Consider the following 17,362-nt stretch of genomic DNA (forward strand, 5'->3'; position numbering starts at 1 on the left):
CCGAGCGCTCGGCACCTCGCCGCCGCTGGCCAGCGCCTCGCCGCCGCTCCTCCGCCGCGCCCCCGCCTCGTCCCGTCGTCGCCAGAGCTCCGCATCCGCCTCGCCGGAGTTCGCCCGCGCCGCCACCTCGCCGGATCTGGATCGGGATGAGATCCACCCGCTTGTTCATCCGAACGTCGTCCCCGTCCCCGGATCCCTCCGTCCCGGAATCTCTCCGTCCCGTTTTCTGCAAGGTCTAATTTCTGCCAAGTACCCGTAATATTTGCATTCTGGTGCTATGTTTGACATGCCATAACTTCATGCTCGGTTCTCCGATTTGTGCATATGATATATCGAAATGTTCATCATGAGATGCTCTTCATTTCATTCCATTGTGCCATGCTTGTTTGAGACAATCTTGATGCCCTAATCATCGTTGCAAGAGTGCTATATGATGTTAAACTACTGTCTGTTAACAGAACTTGATGATTTGTCTTTTTCATTGCATTTTGTGTGTGTATCCTATGAGCATGAGCTCTATATGTGTTTTGTGCTACATCATGCCATATTTACAGTGGTGCCATCCATGTATTTTTGTGAGTATTGTAGTGAGTGTATCGAGCTCATGAAGTAGGGTACTTGCTGTTTTTGTTTTGCTAGGCTGATTGTGCTATATCATGATGCTATGTAAACCGGCTGCTACAAGTCATTCTGTGCATAATATGGAGATGTTCACTAAGTATGTTTTGTTAGACATGTCATTCTCTATCCATTCATGCCCCTGGTTGCATTTATAGCCTGCTTTATCTTGTTGTAATATTGCTCTCAATTTGCTAAATAATGTTGCTGTCAGCCTGTTAACATTAAGTTCAGTTTTGTCATGTGTTTTGTTAGCGATCCAAGCATGCTATGAACTTGATCTTGACATGTTTAGCTTCATAAAAATGTCTTCTTACTGTTGGTTACCTTGCCATGCCATGTATTGCTCTGTGGTGAGTTTCACAAGCTCACCAACATGCCTACTTATCGTTGTTCTGCCATGTATGAATCTGTCATATCACTTGCTATGTTTACATGGGTGCCATCATATTTTCTGTGCCATTTTGGCTGATGGTCAGTAAGGGACTTTTGTTATATGAAATTAGTAGATTCATTTCATGCCTTTTTTGCCATGATAAGTTCTATAACATGTTGTTTGATAGCTCTAAACATTGCAACCTGATGTTATTTCTGCCAAGCCTGAAACTGTTATTATTTGCAATCTTGCCATGTCCTTTTGAGCATGTTCTAGTGATTTATGGAGATAGCTCAGTGTTCATGTTTTGTCATGCTTTACCTGTACTTCATGCCCGTGCCTTTTTTTCTTATGTTGAGGTGTTGTAGCATATTGTTTTGATGCTTGCTAGATGCCTAGTTGTTGTTTTGGACAGCTTGTCCTTTAAACTTGTATAGAGTGCATGTGTTGAACCGTTGCTCCGTTTTGAGTGTGCTCTATATGAAACTTGCTTAGTTTTGCATGTAGCTTCATATTATCATGTTGCATCCTTGCTTTGAGGTGTTTTCTTGATGTTTGTATGCATTTTGCATCAATGCCATGCTTATCTTGTTTTGCTCATATCTTCTAGGCCGTAGCTCTGAATCTAATGAACTTTATATGTAACTTGACTAGAATCTCGTGTAGATCATCTTGGTGCAGCTTAACTTGTTGTTTAACAACTTGAACATAAGGTTTATTCAGATCAGGACCAATTTCTAAACTTGCATATGAGGACCTACCGGAATTGTTATATGTTGTTCCCGGCCTCATTTAAACTTGCTTTGATGTGTTGTTCTTGTATGCATCATCTCTTGCCATGAGTAGCTTCATGTAGTCTTGTCTTGCATCATACTTGGTTGAGCATCATGTCATGTATATGTGTGGTGTGTTTACCATGTTGTGTGCTTCTTCTCGATAGTTCCGTTTCGTTGCGATCGTGAGGATTCGTTCGTCTACGCTTGGTTCGTCTTTGTTGCTTCATCTTCTTCATGGACTCGTTCTTCTTCCTAGCGGGATTTCAGGCAAGATGACAGTCACCTTGGATCTCACTAGTATCATCGCTATGCTAGTTGTTTCGTTCTATCGCTATGCGGCGCTACCTATCTTCTGCTCTTCAAGCCTCCCAAATTTCCATGTCAGCCTCTAACCTTTTTCACCCTTCCTAGCAAACCGTTGCTTGGCTATGTTACCGCTTTTGCTCAGCCCCTCTTATAGCGTTGCTAGTTGCAGGTGAAGTTGAAGATTGCTCCATGGTGGACAGGATTATGTTGGGATATCACAATATCTCTTATTAATGCATCTATATACTTGGTAAAGGGTGGAAGGCTCGGCCTTATGACTGGTGTTTTGTTCCACTCTTGCCGCCCTAGTTTCCGTCATATCGGTATTATGTTCCCGGATTTTGCGTCCCTAACGTGGTTGGGTGATTTATGGGACCCCCTTGACAGTTCGCTTTGAATAAAACTCCTCCAGCAAGGCCCAACCTTGGTTTTACCATTTGGCTCACCACCACCTACTTTTCCCTTGGGAGTAATTAAACCAAGGGTCATCTTTGTTTTAGCCCCCCCGGGCCAGTGTTTCTCTAAGTGCTGGTCCGAACCGAGTAGACTGCGGGGCCCCCTCGGGGAAACTCGAGGTCTTGTTTTACTCGTAGGATGTCTCAGCCAGTGTTGCCCCGAGAACGAGATATGTGCAGCTCCTATCGGGATTGTCAGCACATCGGGCGGCTTTGTTTGTCTTGTTTTAGCATTGTCGAAATGTCTTGTAACCGGGATTCGGAGACTGGTCGGGTCTTCCTGGGAGAAGGAATATCCTTCGTTGATCGCGAGAGCTTATCATGGGCTAAGTTGGGACACCCCTGTAGGGTATAAAATTTCGAGAGCCATGCCCGCGGTTATGTGGCAGATGGGAATTTGTTAATGTCCGGCTGTAGATAACTTGACACCAGATCCGAATTAAAATGCATCTACCGCGTGTGTAGCCGTGATGGTCTCTTTTCGGTGGAGTCCGGGAAGTGAACACGGTTTTGGGTTATGTTTGTCGTAAGTAGGAGTTCGGGATCACTTCTTGATCATTGCTAGCTTCACGACCGTTCTGTTTGCTCTCTTTTTGCTCTTATTTGCGTATGCTAGCCACCATACATTGCTTAGTCGTTGCTGCAACCTCACCACTTTACCCCTTCTTTCCCATTTAGCTTTGCTAGTCTTGATACCCATGGTAATGGGATTGCTGAGTCCTCGTGGCTCACAGATTACTACAACAAAAGTTGTAGGTACAGGTTTGCGATGATCATGACGCGAGAGCGATGTTTTCTTGTTTTGGAGTTCTTCTTCTGCTTCTTCTTCGATCAAGGGATAGGTTCCAGGTCGGCAGCCTGGGCTAGGAGGGTGGATGTCGTTTGAGTTTTTGTTTGTGTTTCATCCGTAGTCGGATGGTGCTCTTATGTAAGATGATGTTGTATTCGTGTGGCATTGTATGCCTTTTGTATGTATCCCCATCTATTATGTAATGTTGATGTAATGATATCCACCTTGCAAAAGCGTATCAATATGCGGTTCTATCCTTGGTGGGACCTTCGAGTCTCTGTAGGATAGTATAGCATATTGGGCGTGACAAGTTGGTATCAGAGCCTCGACCGACCATAGGAGCCCCTGATTGATCGTGTAGTTTGGCCGTTGTTGAGTCTATAAGAAAACTGTTTTCGGAGTCTAGCTATATCGGAGAGTAGGAATTCTTTTTACTCCTTAGTCCCTTCGTCGCTCTGGTGAGGAATCTTGACGTAGGTGTTTTGAATTACTCCTCTTCCCTTTCAAACTTTCTTTAGGATCACGCAGTTGGTTTTCCGATCATTGGTTCTCAGCTCTTTTCATCCGGTGCATTTCTTGTCAAGTTGACTCGAGCCTCTTCATCTTTGAGTTCAATCCTCAGTTGTTTTCTTTTTCCCAACAGCCCACCCCTTTTTCATCTCGGAGCCGGAGTCCGTAATCGAGTATCCATCCTACTCGTGTGAAGCCTTCGCTTTCTTTCAACCGGTGTTTTCTCTTCAAGATATTCATCGGTTCCCCCTTCCAAGTTGCCTTTGTTTTCCCACCCTCTCACCCACTTCTTCCCGGAACCTGAGTCTCTTTCGAGCATCAATTTTCATTCGTACGGAGCCTCTTCAGTCTTCCCTCAATTATTTCAACCGGTGAATTCTCGTCTCGTTCGTCATTCTTCATCTCTTTTTATTTTCCGGTGGATTCAATTCCAATTTTTGGTAGTGATTTATATTCTTTCCCTCGGCTCAAGTGTTTTCCCTGCTCGTTCGCCTCTCGCCAGTTTATCCTTCCAGAGTGTTCAAGACATCTCAGGAGATTCGTCTGTGTTTGAATTAATTCGAGGTTGTCACCTCATTCAAATATTTCATTCATTCTAGTGCATCATCTACCTCTTCAACAACCCTTTCCAACGGTGTTTTCTTTTAGTGGGCCCTAACCCATAGGTCTTTTCCCAGGATCTTACCTGACTCTTCTAATTCCTTGGAGTTATTTTCAATTCTTTTCAAGTGTGATGTAAGAATGGATCACATCAGTCACATGCCTTCTCCAAGATCAATTTCAAATCATTTCATTGCTGCCTCAACCTCTTCGCTTTTTGTTCCCCCGGAGGCCTTAACAATTTTGGTGGTGTTTCTCGTCGTCATTTGAAGATCGAAGAAGTTTTTTCCCTAAATCTTGTCCATTCTCCCGAAGATTCGTGGTGCTAGCTTCATGTTATCCTCTCAAATTATTCCGTTTGTCAGAGATTCTTTTCTTACCCATCCGGAGTTTTTCAGGAGTTGTTTTCCCGTTTCTTTTCACCGGAGGCCGTCGTTCCAGAAGAATTCTTCGTCCTCACATTTCAGCTACCATTATTCAATTATCCCGGTGCTTTGTTCAAGTGTTCTTTAATCAGCTCATGATCTCTTTGTTCTCTTGCATCTAAATCCCCTCTAGCATATTGGTTCTTCTAATTCTTCCCGGTGTTTCATTCTCTTTCGTCAGTCATTTTCGAATTCTTACGGTGGTTTCTTCAGATTCCTTTTTCCTTTGTTATCATTTTAATCCATTCGTTCTTTCCAATCCTACCGGTGGTTCATGAAGACTTTCTCAAGTTTTGTGCTATACCCCTTAATCCTTTTCAAGAAGAATAAGTAGTATGAAAAATCCATTGCTTGTCATCAATTTAATTTGATGAAGGATAAGCATACAATAAATCTTATTCTTATTTCATCCAAGTGAGTAATCCCTTCCTTCGGAGTTTGTTCTTGATGAATAAATTCTAGTTCCAAGTGTTTTCATCTTTTCTTTTCCGGAGTTCAAATTTCCTCGGCCATCTCATCGGAAACTCCATCTAAATCACCGCAAGGCTTGAATCTTATTCTTTCTTCCTTCATTCTATCTCATCATCCTTTTGTCACCGGAGTTCTTCACGGTGGTTCTTCATGACTTAATTCATTCTTCAAGAGTTCATCAAGATTCTTGTTGGTGGAGTTCAAGTATCTTTTATTCTCGCATCTCGAAGTGCAAATAATTCTCCGTATTCTTTTGAAGTGGAGTTTTGCATTTCTTCGTTCTTCTCAGCTATCCAATCATTTCCGTTTGTGGCCGGTTATCACCTTATGATCTTGAGATGTTACCTATAAGACCACAACAAGCTTATTCTTTTCGTTGTTGATTTTCTCAACAACTTCGTTTAAACCTTCCTTCTAAAGATGCTTTCTATTTCATTCGTGGCACAAGTTGCCATCTGCTTCTCTGTTCTTTTCTTTCAACCTTTTCAAGTCTTCCATAGGTTTTGTGTTCTTCTTCAAGTCAAGTATCATTCCATCCTCTCAAGCTCGTGTTCTATTCCTCCATGTTTCAGCCGGAGTGCTGCCTAAATCCGTTCAGTCTAATTCATTTCTTGTCTCATTCTAACCGGAGTGGTTTCATAGTCTATCTGATTCCGTGAGCTTTCGATTCTCGTCATTCTCATCATTCCTCTCTTCTTCTCGAGTGCTCTCGATCCTTTGCTTCTTCTCTTGAGTTCTTGTTTCACCTCATCCCTTTTCCCTTTCGTCTCGGTCATAAGATCTCGGGACGAGATCTCTTGTTAGTGGAGGAGTGTTGTAACGCCCCGGATTGGATGCGCCAGGTATCTTCCAGTTATTCGCCGTTGTTGCCATGTCATTTTCTTGTGTTTTTCATTTTGCCATGTCATCATGTGCATCTCATTTTGCATACGTGTTCGTCTCATGCATCCGAGCATTTTCCCCGTTGTCCGTTTTGCAATCTGACACTCCTATGTCCTCCAGCATTCCCCTTTTGTCTCTTGTTGTGAGCGGGTGTTAAACATTCTTGGATTGGACCGTGATTTGCCAAGCGGCCTTGGTACACCACCGGTAGACCGCCTGTCAAGTTTCGTGCCATTTGGAGTCCGTTTGATACTCCAACGGTTAACCGGGTAGCCGCAAAGGCCTCTTTTGTGTGCAGCCCAACACCCCTCCAAAGTGGCCCAAAACCCATCCAAACCCCCTCCATGCTCTCGGTCGTTCGATCACGATCGTGTGGGCGAAAACTGCTCTCCATTTGGAGTCTCCTAGCTCCCTCTACCTATAAATACGTGACTCCCCCCGAAATTTCGCGGTACAAACCCTAGCCTCCTCTTCCTCCGCGCCGCCGGACACATCTCCCCCATCGCCGAACATGTCCGCCCATCGCCCCGTCCAATAGAATGCCGCCATGTCAGCAACCCGTCGCCTCCACCGCGCCTTCTCCCTCCTCCCGCCGCCGCCGGCCCGCCCGAGCCCGCGCGGGGCCCGCCGAAGCCCATCGGGGCCCGGGTCGGCCCGACCCGCGCTGCCGCCTCGCCTGCCCGCCCGCCGGCGCGCCTCCCGAGCTCTGCCCGTCGACAACCCTCCACCGCCCGAGCGCCGGAGCGCGCCACCGCCCGGACCCGCCGTCGCCGGAGTCCGGTGCCCCGCCGCCTCCTGCCCGTCCAGCAGCACCGCCCTCACGCGCCTGCGTCGCCCGCACGCTGCCGCCCGGCCGCCGTTCTGCCGCGCCCGGTCGCCCGCCGCCGCCGCCGCGGCTGATCCGCGCGCCCGTCGCCTCGCCGCCGCCGGCCAGCGCCTCGCCGCCGCTCCTCCGCCGCGCCCCCGCATGGTCCCGTCGTTGCCGGAGTTCGCCTACACCGCCACCTCACCGGATCTGGATCGGGACGAGATCCACCCGCTCGTTCATCCAAACGTCGTCCCCGTCCCGATCCCTCCGTCCCGGAATCTCTCCGTCCCGTTTTCTGCGAGGTCTAATTTCTGAGTCCCCGTAATATTTGCATTCTGGTGCTATGTTTGACATGCCATAACTTCATGCTCGGTGCTCCGATTTGTGCATATGATATATAGAAATGTTCATCATGAGAAGCTACTCATTTCATTACATTGTGCCATGCTTGTTTGAGATCATCTTGATGCCCTAATCATCGTTGCAATAGTGCTATATGATGTTAAACTGTTGTCTGTTAACAGAACTTGATGATTTGTCTTTTTCATTGCATTTTGTGTGTGCATCCTATGAGCATGAGCTCTATATGTGTTTTGTGCTACATCATGCCATCTTTATAGTGGTGCCATCCATGTATTTTTGTGAGTCTTGTAGTAGTGAGTGCATCGAGCTCGTGAAGTAGGGTACTTGCTGTTTCTGTTTTGCTAGGCTGATTCTGCTATATCATGATGCTATTTAAACCTGCTGCTACAAGTCATTCTATGCATAATATGGAGATGTTAACTAAGGATGTTTTGTTATACATGTCATGCTCTATCCATTGATGCCCCTGGTTGAATTTATAGCCTGTTGTAGCTTGTCGTAATCTTGCTCTCAATTTGCTAAATAATGTTGCTGTCAGCCTGTTAACATTAAGTTCAGTTTTGTCATGTGTTTTGTTAGCGATCCAAGCATGCTATGAACTTGCTCTTGACAGGTTTAGCTTCATAAACATGTCTTATTACTGTTTGTTACCTTGCCATGCCATGTATTTCTATGTGGTGAGTTGCACAAGCTCACCAACATGCCTACTTATCGTTGTTCTGCCATGTATGAATCTGTCATATCACTTGCTATGTTTACATGGGTGCCATCATATTTTCTGTGCCCTTTTGGCTCATGGTCAGTAAGGAACTTTTGTTATATGAAATTAGTAGATTCATGCCATGCCTTTTTTTGCCATGATAAGTTCCTGTAACATGTTGTTTGATAGCTCTAAACATTGCAACCTGATGTTATTTCTGCCAAGCCTGAAACTGTTATTATTTGCAATCTTGCCATGTCCTTTTGAGCATGTTCTAGTGATTTCTGGAGATAGCTCAGTGTTCATGTTTTGTCATGCTTTACCTGTACTTCATGCCCATGCCTTTTTTATTATGTTGAGGTGTTGTAGCATATTGTTTTGATGCTTGCTAGATGCCTAGTTGCTGTTTTGGACAGCTTGTCCTTTAAACTTGTATAGAGTGCATGTGTTGAACCGTTGCTCCGTTTTGAATGTGATCTATATGAAACTTGCTTAGTTTTGCATGTAGATTCATATTATCATGTTGCATACTTGCTTTGAGGTGTTTGCTTGATGTTTGTATGCATTTTGCATCAATGCCATGCTTATCTTGTTTTGCTCATATCTTCTAGGCCGTAGCTCCGAATCTAATGAACTTTATATGTAACTTGACTAGAATCTCGTGTAGATCATCTTGGTGCATCTTAACTTGTTGTTTAACAACTTGAACATAAGTTTTATTCAGATCAGGACCAATTTCTAAACTTGGATATGAGGACCTACTGGAATTGTTATATGTTGTTCCCGGCCTCATTTAAACTTGCTTTGATGTGTTGTTCTTGTATGCATCATCTCTTGCCATGAGTAGCTTCATGTAGTTTTGTCTTGCATCATAATTGGTTGAGCATCATGTCATGTATATGTGTGGTGTGTTTACCATGTTGTGTGCTTCTTCTCGATAGTTCCCGTTTCGTTGCGATCATGAGGATTCGTTCGTCTACGCTTGGTTCGTCTTCGTGGCTTCATCTTCTTCATGGACTCGTTCTTCTTCCTAGCGGGATTTCAGGCAAGATGACTGCCACCTTGGATCTCACTACTATCATTGCTATTCTAGTTGCTTCGTTCTATCGCTATGCGGCGCTACCTATCTTTTGCTCTTCAAGCCTCCCAAATTGCCATGTCAGCCTCTAACCTTTTTCACCCTTCCTAGCAAACCGTTGCTTGGCTATGTTACCGCTTTAGCTCAGCCCCTCTTATAGCGTTGCTAGTTGCAGGTGAAGTTGAAGATTGCTCCATGGTGGACAAGATTATGTTGGGATATCACAATATCTCTTATATTATTAATGCATCTATATACTTGGTAAAGGGTGGAAGGCTCGGCCTTATGCCTGGTGTTTTGTTCCACTCTTGCCACCCTAGTTTCCGTCACATCGGTATTATGTTCCCGGATTTTGCGTCTCTAACGTGGTTGGGTGATTTATGGGACCCCCTTGATAGTTCGCTTTGAATAAAACTCCCCCAGCAAGGCCCAACCTTGGTTTTACCATTTGCCTCACCACCACCTACTTTTCCCTTGGGAGAAATTAACCCAAGGGTCATCTTTATTTTAGCCCCCCCGGGCCAGTGCTTCTCTAAGTGCTGGTCCAAACCGAGTAGACTGCGGGGCCCCCTCGGGGAAACTCGAGGTCTGGTTTTACTCGTAGGATGTCTCATCCGGTGTTGCCCTGAGAACGAGATATCTGCAGCTCCTATCGGGATTGTCAGCACATCGGGCGGCTTTGCTGGTCTTGTTTTACCATTGTCGAAATGTCTTGTAACCGGGATTTCGAGACTGATCGGGTCTTCCTGGGAGAAGGAATATCCTTCGTTGATCGCGAGAGCTTATCATGGGCTAAGTTGGGACACCCCTGCAGGGTATAAACTTTCGAGAGTCGTGCCCACGGTTATGTGGCAGATGGGAATTTGTTAATGTCCGGCTGTAGATAACTTGACACCAGATCCGAACTAAAAAGCATCAACCGCGTGTGTAGCCGTGATGGTCTCTTTTCGGTGGAGTCTGGGAAGTGAACATGGTTTTGGGTTATGTTTGACATAAGTAGGAGTTCAAGATCACTTCTTGATCATTGCTAGCTTCACGACCGTTCTGTTTGCTCTCTTCTCGCTCTTATTTCCGTATGTTAGCCACCATACATTGCTTAGTCACTGTTGCAACCTCACCACTTTACCCTTCTTTCCCATTTAGCTTTGCTAGTCTTGATACCCATGGTAATGGGATTGCTGAGTCCTCTTGGCTCACAGATTACTACAACAACAGTTGCAGGTACAGGTTTGCGATGATCATGATGCGAGAGCGATGTTTGCTTGTTTTGGAGTTCTTCTTCTGCTTCTTCTTCGATCAGGGGATATGTTCCAGGTCGGCAGCCTGGGCTAGCAGGGTGGATGTCGTTTGAGTTTTTGTTTGTGTTTCATCCGTAGTCGGATGGTGCTCTTATGTAAGATGATGTTGTATTCGTGTGGCATTGTATGCCTTTTGTATGTATCCCCATCTATTATGTGATGTTGATGTAATGATATCCACCTTGCAAAAGCGTATCAATATGCGGCTCTATCCTTGGTGGGACCTTCGAGTATCTTTAGGATAGTATCGCATATTGGGCGTGACAATACATGAGCTGCTCGAGCATACAAAATAGAATTTCGTTTGAAGGTTTGGAGTTTGGCACATACAAATTTACTTGGAACGGCAGGTAAATACCACATATAGGAAGGTATGGTGGACTCATATGGAATAACTTTGGGGTTTATGGAGTTTGGATGCACAAGCAGTATTCCCTCTTAGTACAGGTGGAGGCTAGCAAAAGACTGGGAAGCATACAACTGAGAGAGCTACAACAGTCATGAACATGCATTAAAATTAATTTACACCGAGTGCAAGCATGAGTAGGATATAATCCACCATGAACATAAATATCATGAAAGCTATGTTGATTTGTTTTCAACTACATGGGTGAACATGTGCCAAGTCAAGTCACTCGAATCATTCAAAGGAGGATACCACCCTATCATACCACATCACAACCATTTTAATAGCATGTTGGCACGCAAGGTAAATCATTATAAGCTCCTAGCTAATTAAGCATTGCGTAAGCAACTATAATATCCAATTTTCATTGCAAACATGTTTATTCATAATAGGCTGAATCAGGAATGATGAACTCATCATATTTACAAAAACAAGAGAGGTCGAGTTCATACCAGCTTCTCTCATCTCAATCAGTCCATCATATATCGTCATTATTGCCTTTCACTTGCACGACCGAACGGTGTGTATAATAATAATAGTGCATGTGCATTGGACTAAGCTGGAATCTGCAAGCATTCAACTCAAGGAAGAAGACAAGGTAATATGGGCTCTTGGTTAAATAAACAATCATGCATATGAGAGCCACTTAGACATTTTCATTATGGTCTTCTCCTCTCAACCCCCAAAAGAAAAGAAAAGAAAAGAAAACTACTTACACGAGAAAGCTCCCAACAAGTAAAAGAAGAACGAGAAATCTTTTTGTTTTTTTAATTACTACTACAAGTATGGAAATTAAACTAACTATTTTTTTGTTTTTTCTTAAGGTTTATCAAACACACAAGAACAAAGCTAGAAAGAGAAATTAAACTAGCATGGATAGTACAACGAAAGAGTATGAGCATCAACGACTAGAATGAGTGTGTGAATATGAATGTAATATCGGTAAGAAATATGTACTCCCCCAAGCTTAGGCTTTTGGCCTAAGTTGGTCTATTGCCATGGATAGCCTGGCTGATATCCGAAGTTGTAACTGGGGTCGTACTGAGATGCAACAGCCATTGCATCCTGAGCTGCGGCTTGGCGGCGAGCTGCCTCTGCTCTCCCCTCATATTAGATTACCTCCTCCCTGGTTACGATATATCTTCTTTTTGCCTGGTAATCAAAAAGGGCAGGAGTAGGAAGAGTAACATGGACAGAGCGATGCCTGTCAAAGATTAGTCGATACTGGAGGAATTGTTCATTCCTCACAAGAAAATGATGACTGACCATAGCATTATAATCTAAATAAGCGGGAGGCAACTCACTATCATCCTTGTGTGGAGGTATAACAAGATAATTAGCAACACGGGTTGCATAAATCCCTCCAAACATATCTCCAGATAAACCATATTATGCAACCTACGTGCAACAATTGCCCCCAAGTTGTAATCTTTATTACCTAATACAGCACTCTTGAGAACACAAAGATCAGGGACACACATGTGACATGCTTCATCTTTACCATTAATACATCTACCAATGAAGAGAGCAAAATAATGTATAGCAGGAAAATGAATGCTCCCTATGGTAGCTTGTGCTATATCTCTAGATTCTCCCACAGTAATACTTGCAAGAAAGTCTTTATATTCATATTTAATGGGCTCATTAACACTATCCCACTACGGGAGTTTGCAAGCAGTAGTAAAATCTTCTAGGTCCATGGTATATGATTGATCATGAAAATCAAACAGGACACTCTGAGAATTACGCGAAGATGTAAATCTAAACCTTCTCACGAATGAATCAGTTGAATAGTAGTACTGAGGACACTTATCTTGCATGAAGTCCTCAAGATCGGCATTACGCACATATGCATCAAATTCATCCTTGATGCCTGCATTGACCATAAACTCTTCTGTCAGCCATTCACAAGGCCGCACATCAGCTTCCCTTGGTGGTTCATCGTCTTGCTCACGCATAGCGCGCCTGGGTCCTTTCTTTGTTGAAGAACCACCTTGGTACATTTTCCTAGACATATTTCTTCCTCTGAAAAATTTCTAAAAATTTTAGTAACTCAAAATAAAAGTGAATCAAACTAAACAAGATTGATAGCAACTACTCCCACAAGTGCCTAGAGCCTATATCATGCATTAGAATTACTTGGGACCTCATAAATTGGACATGTAAGCTCAAGAACAGGGTCACCTAGGCAGCAAAAATTTGCAATGAATAAAGAACTAGAACACAAACTAATTAGACCATTGGAGGAGTAACATACCAAAGAACAATCTCCCAAAGCAGTTTTATGAATGGAGCTTTGAGCAAGGAGATCGAAAATCGCAGCAAAATGAGCTAAAACTCGTGCTTGAGCTGGATGGGGATTTTTGTTGGAGGAAGATGGAGTGTGTGGGTGCAGGAATAAGTCGAGGGGGGCCACCATGGGCCCACGAGGCAGGTGTGGGCGCGCCCTGGACCGTCATGGCCAGGTGCTTGCCCCCCTGCTGTGTTCTCAGTGCCTAAAATCCTCAAATATTCCATAAAAAATCATACTAAATTTGCAGGGCATTTGGAGAACTTTTATTTTCGAGATATTTTTTTATTGCATGGATAATTCAGAAAACAGAAAGATAATACTATTTTTACTTTGCTTATTCTAAATAACAGAAAGTAAAAAGAGGGTACAGAAGGTTGTGCCTTCTAGTTTCATCCATCTCATGATCATCAAAAGGAATCCACTAACAAGGTTGATCAAGTCTTGTTAACAAACTCACTCCGAATAACATGGAACCGGAGAAATTTCAAATAACACTAGGTTACCTCAACGGGGATATGAACATCCCCAATAATAAGAATTTCATATTTCTTCTTGACAGTAGGAAGAGGAAATTCAAAACCTCCAATAATAATAGTTGGACTTTTTCCAATAGAATTGATGCTATGAACTTGAGGTTGTTTCCTCAGAAAGTGTACCATATGCTCATTACCATTAACATGAAAAGTGACATTGCCTTTGTTGCAATCAATAACAGCCCCTGCAATATTAAAAAAGGGTCTACCGAGGATAATCGACATACTATCGTCCTCGGGAATATCAAGAATAACAAACTCCTTTACGATAGTGACATTTGCAACCACAACAGGCACATCCTCACAAATGCCGACCGGTATAGCAGTTGATTTATCAGCCATTTGCAAAGATATTTCAGTAGGTGTCAACTTATTCAATTCAAGTCTACGATATAAAGAGAGAGGCATAACACTAACACCAACTCCAAGATCACATAAAGTAGTTTTAACATAGTTTCTTTTAATGGAGCATGGTATAGTTGGTACTCCTAGATCTCCTAGTTTCTTAGGTATTCCACCTTTAAAAGTGTAATTAGCAAGCATGGTGGAAATTTCAGCTTCCGGTATCTTTCTTTTATTTGTAATAATATCCTTCATGTATTTAGTATAAGGATTCACTTTAAGCATATCAGTTAAGCGCATACGTAAGAAGATAGGTCTAATCATTTCAGCAAAGCGCTCAAAATCCTCATCATCCTTTTTCTTGGATGGATTAGGAGGAAAAGGCATGGGTTTCTGATCCCACGGTTCTCTTTCTTTACCGTGCTTCCTAGCAACAAAATCTCTCTTATCATAACGTTGACTCTTTGATTGTGGGTTATCAAGATCAACAACAGGTTCAATCTCTACATCATTATTATTGCTAGGTTGAGCATCAACATGAACATCATCATTAACATTATCACTAGGTTCATGTTCATCACCAGATTGTGTTTCAGCATCGGAGATAGAAATATCGTTGGGATTCTCAAGTGTGTCTACAATAGGTTCACTAGAAGCATGCAAAGTCCTATCATTTTTCTTTTTCTTTGAAAGCACATTTGCTCCCCGGGTGGTTTTGGTAATTAATGACAACATACTTTGTGGTTGGACTAATGCTTTTATCAAGTATGTTTCAGGAAATTCAATCACATTGGCATGGCAAAAGGACTAAAGAAGTGGACCCCTCAAAATGCTAAGGCAAGCATTGGCAAAAGCTCAAGACTCCATTTTTGGTTTAGTGATCCAAGATCACATTGAGTCCATAGGAAAAGCCAATACTATTAAAAGGGGATGAGGTTATGATGATGATCTGGTTGCTCAAGTGCTTAGTGATACATCTCCTAAACTATCAGCAACTTTCACTGCCATATACACTCATAAGTAGTCTCGGTCCCACCGATATTCCAAACTCAGTCACACCGAGATGAACCACCTCAGCCATAAGCCAAACCCTAGTAAACTCGGATTTTCCGATTCTGAACTCGGTCTCACCGAAACATGAGTTGCCAAGTTTCTGTAACCTTCTGTCATCAAATCGGTGTCACCGAGATGATGAAGTCGGTCCCACCGAAACTGGCATGCTCTTGTCATTGCACGAATCGGACTAACCGAGATTGTATATTCGGTCCCACCGTAAATCCCAACGTTCACATTATTTGAACTATCGGTCTCACCGAGTTGTCCACTTTGGTCCCACCGAGATTGCTCAAATGTGTGTAACGGTTGGATTTTGTGTGGAGGCTATTTATACCCCTCCACCCCCTCTTCATTCGTGGAGAGAGCCATCAGAAAGAACTACCACTCCTACCTTACATTTCTGAGAAGAGAACTACCTACCCTTGTGTTGAGATCAAGTTGCTCCACTCCCACCATATGAAGCTTGATCTCTAGCCTTCCCAAGTTGCTTTCCACTCAATCCTTTCTTCCACCACAGCCAAATCAGTGAGGAGAGTTGAGTGTTGGGGAGATTATCATTTGAAGCACAAGAGCAAGGAGTTCATCATCATCTACAACATCCATTACCTTTTGGAGGGTGGTGCCTCCTAGATTGGTTAGGTGTCGCTTGGGAGCCTCCGTCGTCGAGATGTGGAGTTGAACCAAGAAGTTTGTAAGGGCAAGGAGATCGCCTACTTCGTGAAGATCTACCCCGAGTAAGGCTAGCCCTCCGTGGGCGTAGGCCATGATGGAATAGACAAGGTTGCTTCTTCGTGGACCCTTCGTGGGTGGAGCCCTCCGTGGACTCTCGCAGCCGTTACCCTTCGTGGGTTGAAGTCTCCATCAACGTGGATGTACGATAGCGCCACCTATCGGAACCACGGGAAAAATCATTGCGTCTCCAAATTGTGTTTGATCTTCTCCACTTCTCTTTACTACTTGTGCAATTTACTTTCCGCTGCCCATACTCTAGAATTGCATGTGTAGTGTGCTACTTGACTTGTGTGTTATGCAAAATCTGCCAAAATCTATCCTTGATAAAAGACAGAATTTTTATCTTGTCGAGTAGTCTAATCACCCCCCCCTCTAGACACTCTCACCTTCTTCGATCCCTCAATTGGTATCAGAGCTTTGGTCTCCATTGCTTTGGTTTACACACCATTGGAGGAAGATGGAAGTGTCTACGTTTGGGAGTGTTAGCCATAGAGTGCCTATTCTTAATGGAGTGTCCTATAACTCGTGGAGGATTGAAATGCTTATTATCTTTAAGACGTACAATTTGCGCAAATATGTTGAGACCCCCTATGTGTCTCCGTTTGACCCCTTGCACCCTACCATGGATGAAGAGCTTGATTTGCTTCGTAACCTTAGGACTATAAATCTTATCATTAGAGGGTTACCCGATAACTTGCTTGAGCTCGTTACAAACTTTGAGTGCGCCTATGCTATGTGGAAGTTCTTGGAAGAACTTTATCCGGACTACTCTTTGAGAGGTCTTGATGAAATTCTATACAAGACTATTGAATTTGATATGATGCGCCCCAATGATCCCAACTTTGATAAATGCTTCTTTGAGCTTCGTGATCTTATGAAAAAGAAGGGTGATCCCGGTCTTATCAATGTTCTAATTAGAAATGCTCTTGTATTGCATTCCGATGATTATTGTCACATTGACAAAACTAATGCAAGTAGTTATCAAATTGACCTAGGTGTTGATGATGAACAATCTATGGGTCAATATGATGATGAGCATGAGCATGATGATGATTACTCCGATTCGGACACCGAGCTAGACAAGATCATGAAGAGTCTCAATCTTATGGCAAATCTGAGAGACTACATGTCCGGCGGAAAAGAGTGGATTCTTGATAGTGGATGCACCGACCAAATGACCGGAGACAAAGACATGTTTCGAGAGCTTGCAAAGAATGATGGTCCACGCAAGTATGTGACTTTTGGAGACAACTCCAAGGGTAAGGTACTTGGCCTTGGTAAGGTGGCCATATCTCATGATAGCTCTATTCAAAATGTCATGCTTGTAGAATCTCTTGGATACAATTTACTTTCCGTGTCTAGATTAGCTGACTTTGGATTCAATGTGCTATTCACCGAAGTAGATTGCCAAGTCTTTCGTCGTGACAATCATAACATGGCGTTTACCGATATCCGTAGAGGTGATCTATATATTGTTGATTTCACTAAGAAAGCCCAACCTAGAGCTTGCTTCATTGCTAAATCCTCTAAAGGTTGGTTATGGC

The sequence above is a fragment of the Triticum dicoccoides genome, chromosome 7B (genome assembly GCF_002162155.2).
Source record: "Triticum dicoccoides isolate Atlit2015 ecotype Zavitan chromosome 7B, WEW_v2.0, whole genome shotgun sequence".
NCBI lineage: Eukaryota > Viridiplantae > Streptophyta > Magnoliopsida > Poales > Poaceae > Triticum > Triticum dicoccoides.